We start from the raw sequence: 12,562 nt of genomic DNA, 5'->3' as shown, positions 1-12,562 counted from the left end.
AACGAGCTGAGATTAGGAGCACACTCTTAAAGGGAGTGCTCCTAATCTCAGCTTGTTACCTGTATAAAAGACACCTGTCCACAGAAGCAATTAATCAATCAGATTCCAAACTCTCCACCATGGCCAAGACCAAAGAGCTCTCCAAGGATGTCAGGGACAAGATTGTAGACCATCGCCAAGCAGCTTGGTGAGAAGGTGACAACAGTTGGTGCGATTATTCACAAATGGAAGAAACACAAAAGAACTGTCAATCTCCCTCAGCCTGGGGCTCCATGCAAGATCTCACCTCGTGGAGTTGCAATGTTCATGAGAACGGTGAGGAATCAGCCCAGAACTACACGGGAGGATCTTGTCAATGATCTCAAGGCAGCTGGGACCATAGTCACCAAGAAAACAATTGGTAACACACTACGCCATGAAGAACTGAAATCCTGCAGCACCCGCAAGGTCCCCCTGCTCAAGAAAGCACATATACATGCCCGTCTGAAGTTTTCCAATGAACATCTGAATGATTCAGAGGACAACTGGGTCAAAGTGTTGTGGTCAGATGAGACCAAAATGGAGCTCTTTGGCATCAACTCGCCGTGTTTGGAGGAGGAGGAATGCTGTCTATAACCCCAAGAACTTGGCTATATTAAAACTGTGTAGGTTATTTCCCTGACATTTGGAATCAAGGACTCATAACCCCAATCTTTAAGAACTGAGACAAATTTGACCCTAATAATTACAGAGGCATTTGTGTGAACAGTAACCTGGGGAAGGTGTTCTGTAGTATCATAAATGTAAGAGTTCTAAACTTCCTTAATAAGCACAATGTCTTGAGTAAAATCCAAATTGGATTTAAACCAAAACATCGCAAAACTGATCATATTTACACCCTACACTTCCAAAAAGCATTTGATTCTATTTGGTATAATAGGACTGTTCTACAAAGTTATTGAAAGTGGTGTAGGGGGTAAAACATATGACATAATAAATTCAATGTATACTGGCAATACGTGCAGCATTAAAATTTGCAAGAAAAGAACAGAATACTTTAACCAGGGGCGGGGCCTTTGCCAGGGTTGCAATCTGAGCCCTGCACTCTTCAATATTTACATCAACGAATTGGCCACTATTCTAGAAAAATCCTCAGCCCCTGGTGTTAGTCTCCACAATTCAGAAGTTAAATGCCTGCTCTTCGCAGATGACCTGTACCTGCTGTCACCCACAGCACATAGCCTACAGCAGAGCCTGGACCTGCTAGAGCAGTATGCCAGACCTGAGCCCTGGCAGTAAACCCCAAAAATACTAAAATAATGATTTTGCAGAGAAGATCCAGATCTCAGGGAATTAGACCAAAGTTCTCAATTGGTACAAAATATACTGCAAATTTTTTTAAGGGAACACTTAAACAACACATCCTAGATCTGAATGAAAGAAATAATCTTATTAAATACTTTTTTCTTTACATAGTTGAATGTGCTGACAACAAAATCACACAAAAATAATCAATGGAAATCCAATTTATCAACCCATGGAGGTCTGGATTTGGAGTCACACTCAAAATTAAGGTGGAAAACCACACTACAGGCTAATCCAACTTTGATGTAATGTCCTTAAAACAAGTCAAAATGAGGCTCAGTAGTGTGTGTGGCCTCCACGTGCCTGTATGACTTCCCTAAAACGCCTGGGCATGCTCCTGATGAGGTGGCGGATGGTCTCCTGAGGGATCTTCTCCCAGACCTGGACTAAAGCATCCGCCAACTCCTGGACAGTCTGTGGTGCAACGTGGCATTGGTGGATGGAGCGAGACATGATGTCCCAGATGTGCTCAATTGGATTCAGGTCTGGGGAACGGGCGGGCCAGTCCATAGCATCAATGCCTTCCTCTTGCAGGAACTGCTGACACACTCCACCCACATGAGGTCTAGCATTGTCTTGCATTAGGAGGAACCCAGGGCCAACCGCACCAGCATATGGTCTCACAAGGGGTCTGAGGATCTCATCTCAGTACCTAATGGCAGTCAGGCTACCTCTGGCGAGTACATGGAGGGCTGTGCGGCCCCCCAAAGAAATGCCACCCCACACCATGACTGACCCACCGCCAAACCGGTCATGCTGGAGGATGTTTCAGGCAGCAGAACGTTCTCCACGCCGTCTCCAGACTCTGTCACGTCTGTCACATGTGCTCAGTGTGAACCTGCTTTCATCTGTGAAGAGTACAGGGCGCCAGTGGCGAATTTGCCAATCTTGGTGTTCTCTGGCAAATGCCAAACGTCCTGCACGGTGTTGGGCTGTAAGCACAAACCCCACCTGTGGACGTCGGGCCCTCATACCACCCTCATGGAGTCTGTTTCTGACCGTTTGAGCAGACACATGCACATTTGTGGCCTGCTGGAGGTCATTTTGCAGGGCTCTGGCAGTGCTCCTCCTGCTCCTCCTTGCACAAAGGCTGAGGTAGCGGTCCTGCTGCTGGCTTGTTGCCCTCCTACGGCCTCCTCCACGTCTCCTGATGTACTGGCCTGTCTCCTGGTAGCGCCTCCATGCTCTGGACACTACGCTGACAGACACAGCAAACCTTCTTGCCACAGCTCGCATTGATGTGCCATCCTGGATGAGCTGCACTACCTGAGCCACTTGTGTGGGTTGTAGACTCCGTCTCATGCTACCACTAGAGTGAAAGCACCGCCAGCATTCAAAAGTGACCAAAACATCAGCCAGGAAGCATAGGAACTGAGAAGTGGTCTGTGGTCCCCACCTGCAGAACCACTCCTTTATTGGGGGTGTCTTGCTAATTGCCTATAATTTCCACCTGTTGTCTATTCCATTTGCACAACAGCATGTGAAATGTATTGTCAATCAGTGTTGCTTCCTAAGTGGACAGTTTGATTTCACAGAAGTGTGATTGACTTGGAGTTACATTGTGTTGTTTAAGTGTTCCCTTTATTTTTTTGAGCAGTGTATATAGAGTACTGCACACACTACAATTACTTAGGTTTAAAAATAAGCTCAACTGGACACCTTAATGAGGCAGTGAATGAACTGAGAGAGAAAGCACGCAGGGCATTCTACGCCATTAAAAAGCAAATTCAAATTGAAATACCTATTCAAATTTGGCTAAAGCTAATTGAATATGTCATTGAACCAATTGCACTTTATGACAGCAAGGTGTGGGGTCCACTTGCAAAACAAGATTTCATCAAATGGGACAAACACCCCATTGAAACCCTGCATGCAGAGTTCTGTAAGATTCTCCTACATGTCCAGAGGAAAACTACAAACAATGCATGGAGGGCAGAATTAGGCCAATATCCACTAATAATAAAAACTCAAAAAAGAGCAATTAAGTTTTGGAAACATCTCAAATACAGAGACCCCCTCTCATATCATTACCAAGCCCTGCAATGCCAAGAGCTGAGCAAAGAAAAGAGTCCCCTCATCCAGCTGGTCCTGGGGCTGAGTTCACAAACCTGTTCTACTAACACACTGAAGCCTCAGGACCAGAACATCCAATCAATCAGAATAAACCAAATTACAACACAGTCAAAACAAAACTACATTAGGAAACACAAGCACAAACAAAAAGCAAAATCCAGTGCTATCTGGCCCTAAATCGACAGTACACTGTGGCTAACTATTTGACCATGGTTACTGATCAAAACCTTAGAAAAACCTTGACAAAGTACAGGCTCAGTGAGCACAGCCTTATAAAACAATTAGAGAGTGTCATTTTCCCAAATTTGAAACCCTTATTCAAGGTTTCAAAGACCTCTCTGATGAGGATAGGCTACCCGTCCTGTTGGGGGAGGACGCAGAGAGCTGTGGATTGGTAGCGCACTACATTGCTGCCTGCCATATGAGGGACAGTGTCTGACAGACCAATCAACCTGCACATGTCCTCTATTGTATGCTTATTGTTATTGTTCAATGCATGGTTACTTTGACCCTTGGTTATTGTTGCTACAGTTGTCAATTTTGATTCTTATTATTTTCATATTGTAAATATCCAAAATAAGCTTACGTCATGCCAATATAGCAAATTGAATTGAATTGAGAGAGAGAGAGAGAGAGAGAGAGAGAGAGAGAGAGAGAGAGAGAGAGAGAGAGAGAGAGAGAGAGAGGACAGAGAGAGACAGAGAGAGATACCTTCTCACAGCAGGCAGCGATAAAACACTCATGTGGTAAGGCAAGACCATGAACAACACAGAGAGAAGAATTAAGGAGAACTCTCAGGCTGTATCCCAAATTGCACCCTATTGCCTCTATATTGCACTGCTTTTGACCAGAGGAAATAGGGAACAGGGTGCCATTTAGGAGTCACATTTAGGTCTCAGCCCAGATAGAAGAGTGGATTTCAGGAGCATCCCCCTCCTGGGTTTCACCGCTGTGTGAATAAAAACAGCTCAACAGGCCAACTGTCTACAGTGTCTGGGTGTAACAGGCCAGCTGTCTACAGTGTCTGGGTGTAACAGGCCAGCTGTCTACAGTGTCTGGGTGTAACAGGCCAGCTGTCTACAGTGTCTGAGTGTAACAGGCCAGCTGTCTACAGTGTCTGAGTGTAACAGGCCAGCTGTCTACAGTGTCTGGGTGTAACAGGCCAGCTGTCTACAGTGTCTGAGTGTAACAGGCCAGCTGTCTACAGTGTCTGGGTGTAACAGGCCAGCTGTCTACAGTGTCTGAGTGTAACAGGCCAGCTGTCTACAGTGTCTGAGTGTAACAGGCCAGCTGTCTACAGTGTCTGGGTGTAACAGGCCAGCTGTCTACAGTGTCTGAGTGTAACAGGCCAGCTGTCTACAGTGTCTGAGTGTAACAGGCCAGCTGTCTACAGTGTCTGGGTGTAACAGGCCAGCTGTCTACAGTGTCTGAGTGTAACAGGCCAGCTGTCTACAGTGTCTGGGTGTAACAGGCCAGCTGTCTACAGTGTCTGGGTGTAACAGGCCAGCTGTCTACAGTGTCTGGGTGTAACAGGCCAGCTGTCTACAGTGTCTGGGTGTAACAGGCCAGCTGTCTACAGTGTCTGGGTGTAACAGGCCAGCTGTCTACAGTGTCTGAGTGTAACAGGCCAGCTGTCTACAGTGTCTGAGTGTAACAGGCCAGCTGTCTACAGTGTCTGGGTGTAACAGGCCAGCTGTCTACAGTGTCTGAGTGTAACAGGCCAGCTGTCTACAGTGTCTGAGTGTAACAGGCCAGCTGACTACAGTGTCTGAGTGTAACAGGCCAGCTGTCTACAGTGTCTGAGTGTAACAGGCCAGCTGTCTACAGTGTCTGGGTGTAACAGGCCAGCTGTCTACAGTGTCTGAGTGTAACAGGCCAGCTGTCTACAGTGTCTGGGTTGAACAGAGCCAGACAGTGGGATAATTACCAGGCATGTTGGTAGATGAGCACCAGTGGAATGTCTTGGACTGGCCGGGTCGGAGGGTTAGAGGGATCTGCTTAGCGTCTTGAGGGCTGGTGGGAGGTGGCGGGAGGCCGAGGATATGTCCCAAATGGCACACTGGCTTTTCCGTATGCTTTTCCCGATGGGTCAAGGTTAAAAGTAGTGCATTTCACAGGGAATAGGGTGCTATTGGACACAGACAATACTTTCTGGTCATGAGGAAAGAGGTAGGGACAGAGGGAGAGGGAGAGAGAGAAAGAGGGAGGGAGGGTAGGAGGGAGGGAGGGAGGGAGGGTAGGACAGAGGACGGGAGATAGAGAGACAGAGGGAGGGGAAGGGAGGGAGGGAGGGAGGGAGGGAGGGAGGGAGGGAGGGAGGGAGGGAGGGAGGGAGGGAGGGAGGGAGGGAGGGAGGGAGGGAGGGAAACAGTGGGAGAGAGACAGAGGCCAGAGGGAGAAAGGGAGAGTCAGAGGGAGAGAGACAGAGACTAGAAGGAGAGACAGAGAGGCAGAGAGATAGAGGGACAGAGAGACAGAGAGAGAGGCAGAGGGAGAGACAGGGACAGAGAGACAGAGGGAGAGAGAGATAGAGGGACAGAGAGACAGAGAGAGAGGCAGAGGGAGAGACAGAGGGACAGAGAGACAGAGGGAGAGAGAGATAGAGGGACAGAGAGACAGAGGGACAGACAGAGGCCAGAGACCAGAGTGACAGAGGCATCTAGTCATTTAGCTAATGTCCAAAGAAATGATCCAAAGGAGTTGCCAGACAGTCAGTCAGTCCCTCAGAGGAGCAGCCGTGTGGGCCTACACCAAGCAGCACTGGGGAAAACAACCACTGCTGTGGACTAATCACAACACAAACACCATCAACACCCTGGGCCAATATTAACAAAGCGCATCAGTCAGAGTAGAATTGCCTTATAGATCATAATGAATAAGATTACATGGACAGGGGGCACCTGATCCTGGATCAGCACACCTACTCTGAGACGCTTTATGAATACAGGCCAAGATTCTGCTCCCAAACTGGAGCTAACGGGAGAAAGGAGATCTATCCATCCAAAGCCCAGAGTACCACAAGCAGCCAAACCAGCCATGTGAACACACAGTAGACAACTCCAGAATATCCTGCAGCTTGGGGACTGCAAATCAGGATTAAAAAACAATTATTTCAATAATGGTAGAATATGAATAGAAATAGGATTTAGCTTAATATGGTCTTGGTAGATTGCATTGACGAGACATGCAGGTCTATTGTATTCAATAATATATTACAATAAAATGCCAGTGGAGACTGTGGAAAGAACATGGGGCTGTCTGCATCCCAAATGGCACCCTATACACTATATAATGCACTACTTTTGACCAGGACCCGTAGTGAACTATGTAGTGGATAAGGCACCATTAGGTACTCAGCTAGGGTGATAAAGCTGGCCTGACATCATCAAGTCCATTTATCTAAAGGTTATTGGCCAACGCTTGCTGGTCCTGTGCCTCAAGAAAAACACTCATATTCTGTGGGTTCAGATGAGGACAATGGTAGGGCCTGTCCCTCGCTCCCTCTCTCCCTCGTGCCCTCGCATGGCCCGAGATGTCACAGAAAGTACCAAACAAGGGATGGAGGGGTAGAGAGCGACACAGAGATGGAGGGGTGGAGAGAGAGGGAGCGATGGAAGAGAACGAACACATTGTTCTGGGTTGAGAAAAGGGGTATTGTGTGAAAGACAGATAGCCGTGGTGGGAGAAAGAGGAGAGGAGACAAAAGGACAGAGAGAGGTGAAAACCGTTATTTGTCAAACACCCCGAAAAATTCCTAACTGTTTGAGATAATCCATAAGAGTGTTGAGAGACTCTTGGAGCTCAGGAGGGAGGCTGCGCATTTCAGCCAATTTCTCTGCACTGTTAGCAGGCCTTCCCACTATCCCTCTCTCTCTGAACCACAAGCTAGTGAAACAACATCTCCATTTCATTTGACATCTGTCAACAGAGCTCAGCAGTGATGTCATTTGATGTGTCAGTTGCTTTTTCTTTACATGTACAGTGAGGGAAAAAAGTATTTGATCCCCTGCTGATGTTGTACGTTTGCCCACTGACAAAGAAATGATCAGTCTATAATTTTAATGGTAGGTTTATTTGAAAAGTGAGAGACAGAATAACAACAAAAATATCCAGAAAAACGCATGTCAGAAATGTTATAAATTGATTTGAATTTTAATGGGGAAAATAAGTATTTGACCCTCTCTCAATCAGAAAGATTTCTGGCTCCTAGGTGTCTTTTATACAGGTAACGAGCTGAGATTAGGAGCACACTCTTAAAGGGAGTGCTCCTAATCTCAGTTTATTACCTGTATAAAAGACACCTGTCCACAGAAGCAATTAATCAATCAGATTCCAAACTCTCCACCATGGCCAAGACCAAAGAGCTCTCCAAGGAGGGCAGGGACAAGATTGTAGACCTACACAAGGCTGGAATGGGCTACAAGACCATCGCCAAGCAGCTTGGTGAGAAGGTGACAACATTTGGTGCGATTATTCGCAAATGGACGAAACACAAAAGAACTGTCAATTTCTGGGGCTCCATGCAAGATCTCACCTCGTGGAGTTGCAATGATCATGAGAACGGTGAGGAATCAGCCCAGAACTACATGGGAGGATCTTGTCAATGATCTCAAGGCAGCTGGGACCATAGTCACCAAGAAAACAATTGGTGGAGAAATGAAAGGAATGAAATCCTGCAGCGCCCGCAAGGTCCCCCTGCTCAAGAATACATATACATGCCCGTCTGAAGTTTGCCAATGAACATCTGAATGACTCAGAGGACAACTGGTGAAAGTGTTGTGGTCAGATGAGACCAAAATGGAGCTCTTTGACATCAACTCAACTCGCCGTGTTTGGAGGAGGAGGAATGCTGCCTATGACCCCAAGAACACCATCTCCACCGTCAAACATGGAGGTGGAAACATTATGCTTTGGAGGTGTTTTTCTGCTAAGGGGACAGGACAACTTCACCGCATCAAAGGACGGGGCCATGTACCGTCAAATCTTGGGTGAGAACTTCCTTCCCTCAGCCAGGGCATTGAAAATGGATCGTGGATGGGTATTCCAGCATGACAATGACCCAAAACACACGGCCAAGGTAACAAAGGAGTGGCTCAAGAAGAAGCACATTAAGGTCCTGGAGTGGCCTAGCCAGTCTCCAGACCTTAATCCCATAGAAAATCTGTGGAGGGAGGTGAAGGTTCGAGTTGCCAAACGTCAGCCTCGAAACCTTAATGACTTGGAGAAGATCTGCAAAGAGGAGTGGGACAAAATCCCTTCTGAGATGTGTGCAAACCTGGTGGCCAACTACAAGAAACGTCTGACCTCTGTGATTGCCACCAAGGGTTTTGCCACCAAGTACTAAGTCATGTTTTGCAGAGGGGTCAAATACTTATTTCCCTCATTAAAATACAAATCATTTTATAACATTTTTGACATGCGTTTTTCTGGATTTTTTTGTTGTTATTCTGTCTCTCACTGTTCAAATAAACCTACTATTAAAATTATAGACTGATCACTTCTTTGTAAGTGGGCAAACATACAAAATCAGCAGGGGATCAAATACTTTTTCCCCCCACTGTAGCTACTCCATCAGGGATGTAGACATGTAGCTACTCCATCAGGGATGTAGACATGTAGCTACTCCATCAGGACATGTAGCTACTCCATCAGGACATGTAGCTACTCCATCAGGGATGTAGACATGTAGTTACTCCATCAGGACATGTAGCTACTCCATCAGGGATGCAGACATGTAGCTACTCCATCAGGACATGTAGCTACTCCATCAGGGATGTAGGCATGTAGCTACTCCATCAGGACATGTAGCTACTCCATCAGGGATGTAGACATGTAGCTACTCCATCAGGGATGTAGACATGTAGCTACTCCATCAGGACATGTAGCTACTCCATCAGGGATGTAGACATGTAGCTACTCCATCAGGACATGTAGCTACTCCATCAGGACATGTAGCTACTCCATCAGGGATGTAGACATGTAGCTACTCCATCAGGACATGTAGCTACTCCATCAGGGATGTAGGCATGTAGCTACTCCATCAGGGATGTAGACATGTAGCTACTCCATCAGGGATGCAGACATGTAGCTACTCCATCAGGACATGTAGCTACTCCATCAGGGATGTAGACATGTAGCTACTCCATCAGGACATGTAGCTACTCCATCAGGACATGTAGCTACTCCATCAGGGATGTAGGCATGTAGCTACTCCATCAAGTGCAACATGACAGACCAGGGCACTTCCAAATGGCACACTATTCCCTATATAGTGCACTACTTTTTATATTTTTGGACAAAAGTAGTTCACTATAATGTGAATAGGGTTCCACTTCGGACACGTCCTGGGTTCGGTTTAGCAAGGTTCAGTTTAGGTGGGCGGACTCAGTTGATCAGGTAAATTAATCAGGTCCAACATCAGGTTAGTTAATCTGGTCCAACATCAGGTTAGTTAATATAAACCAACATCAGGTTATTTCATCTGGTCCAACATCAGGTTAGTTAATCTGGTCCAACATCAGGTTAGTTAATCTGGTCCAACATCAGGTTAGTTAATCTGGTCCAACATCAGGTTAGTAATCTGGTCCAACATCAGGTTATTTCATCTGGTCCAACATCAGGTTATTTAATATGGTCCAACATCAGGTTATTTCATCTGGTCCAACATCAGGTTAGTTAATCTGGTCCAACATCAGGTTAGTTAATCTGGTCCAACATCAGGTTAGTTAATCTGCTCCAACATCAGGTTAGTTAATCTGGTCCAACATCAGGTTATTTAATCTCGTCCAACATCAGGTTATTTCATCTGGTCCAACATCAGGTTATTTAATCTGGTCCAACATCAATTTAGTTAATCTGGTCCAACATCAGGTTATTTAATCTGGTCCAACATCAAGTTATTTAATATAAATCAACATCAGGTTAGTTAATCTGGTCCAACATCAGGTTATTTAATCTGGTCCAACATCAGGTTAGTTAATATGGTCCAACATCAGGTTATTTAATATAAACCAACATCAGGTTAGTTAATCTGGTCCAACATCAGGTTATTTAATCTGGTCCAACATCAGGTTATTTAATCTGGTCCAACATCAGGTTATTTCATCTGGTCCAACATCAGGTTAGTTAATATAAACCAACATCAGGTTAGTTAATCTGGTCCAACATCAGGTTATAATATGAACCAACATCAGGTTAGTTAATCTGGTCCAACATCAGGTTAGTTAATCTGGTCCAACATCAGGTTATTTCATCTGGTCCAACATCAATTTAGTTAATCTGGTCCAACATCAGGTTATTTAATCTGGTCCAACATCAAGTTATTTAATATAAATCAACATCAGGTTAGTTAATCTGGTCCAACATCAGGTTATTTAATCTGGTCCAACATCAGGTTATTTAATCTGGTCCAACATCAGGTTAGTTAATATGGTCCAACATCAGGTTATTTAATATAAACCAACATCAGGTTAGTTAATCTGGTCCAACATCAGGTTATTTAATCTGGTCCAACATCAGGTTATTTAATCTGGTCCAACATCAGGTTATTTCATCTGGTCCAACATCAGGTTAGTTAATATAAACCAACATCAGGTTAGTTAATCTGGTCCAACATCAGGTTATAATATGAACCAACATCAGGTTAGTTAATCTGGTCCAACATCAGGTTAGTTAATATAAACCAACATCAGGTTAGTTAATCTGGTCCAACATCAGGTTATTTAATCAGGTCCAACATCAGGTTATTTAATCAGGTCCAACATCAGGTTATTTCATCTGGTCCAACATCAGGCAGTCTATAGCGGAAACAGATGCTATAAATGGAAACCAGGTCTGCATACCAAATGCAACATCAGAGCCCTGGTTGAAGGTAGTGCACCATACAGGGAGTTGATTGCCATCGAGCACAAAACCAGAGCAGTACCCTGCCCTGCAGGCACATGTTCTGAGCCAGCTGCCCCTCCTCCCCCACTCTGCAAACCCACACCACTGTCCTGATACACTACCACAGAAGGATATTCTACAGCTCACATTCTACTGTGCAAACATTAGCTGCTTCTTCATCTTCCTAGTTTCAGGTATTGTTTTATCAGAAGAGACAACCCAGGGACAGAGAGACAGACAACCTAGGGACAGAGAGACAGACATCCCAGGGACAGAGAGACAGTCAACCTAGGGACAGAGAGACAGACATCCCAGGGACAGAGAGACAGACAACCCAGGGACAGAGAGAGACAGTCAACCTAGGGACAGAGACAGACATCCCAGGGACAGAGACACAGACAACCCAGGGACAGAGAGAGACAGTCAACCTAGGGACAGAGACAGACATCCCAGGGACAGAGAGACAGACAACCCAGCTACAGTATGTGTATAAATAGCTTACATTCTACTGTGCAAACATTAGCTGATTCTTTCTTGTTTCAGGTATGAATTAAATATCAAAAAGAATATGTATAAAATCTGCCACAATTTATTCATAATAGAAGTAGCAAGAAAGGCTAGGAGAGAAAACCCACATGGTAAAATTTAGAGAGAGCAAGAAAATCCAATAATTAACAGATGGGAAAGGGGAAGACAATCTAAATGTCCATGCCCAGGCTGGCACAATGAAGCCCTTCTCCTCCCCTGCAGAAGCAGACTGACGCCCCAGCACAGGTCACATCACAACCCCCTCACTTCCAAATGCACGCCACAACACACGCTCACTTTGGGGATACGTCCCAAATAGCACACTATTCCCTACATAGTGCACTACTTTTGACCAAGTAGAAGCCACATACAAACGAAACAACCACCAAGTATGGCATCTTGAAAAACACATAACTAGAGCACACGCCACTCTGATTGTTATTACTGTGCACAGAACTCTAAAATCCATTTTACTCCCTGTAATGACCACGTGACCTTGGCTCTCTTCACTGACCTGCATCGTATTATAGTGGATGGAGTCCAGACTTCCTTCCACAGACTTTGTGGATTTTCATTGTCTAATGCAGGCTGGAAATGCATCTGTTTTGTTCTGCTCCATGAACCGTCAACCCTCTTTGCATTTCATCACATCATACCAGGCGGTGTCCTTGTTTCGTCCTTGTTCTTCTGAATATACACAGAACATTGGAAATTGTTTTACACTGCTATTTTG

This window comes from Salmo salar, chromosome ssa14 (assembly GCF_905237065.1).
Source record: "Salmo salar chromosome ssa14, Ssal_v3.1, whole genome shotgun sequence".
Taxonomy (NCBI): Eukaryota; Metazoa; Chordata; class Actinopteri; order Salmoniformes; family Salmonidae; genus Salmo; species Salmo salar.
The sequence above is the reverse complement of the archived record's forward strand: the minus strand, read 5'-3'. Positions refer to the sequence as shown.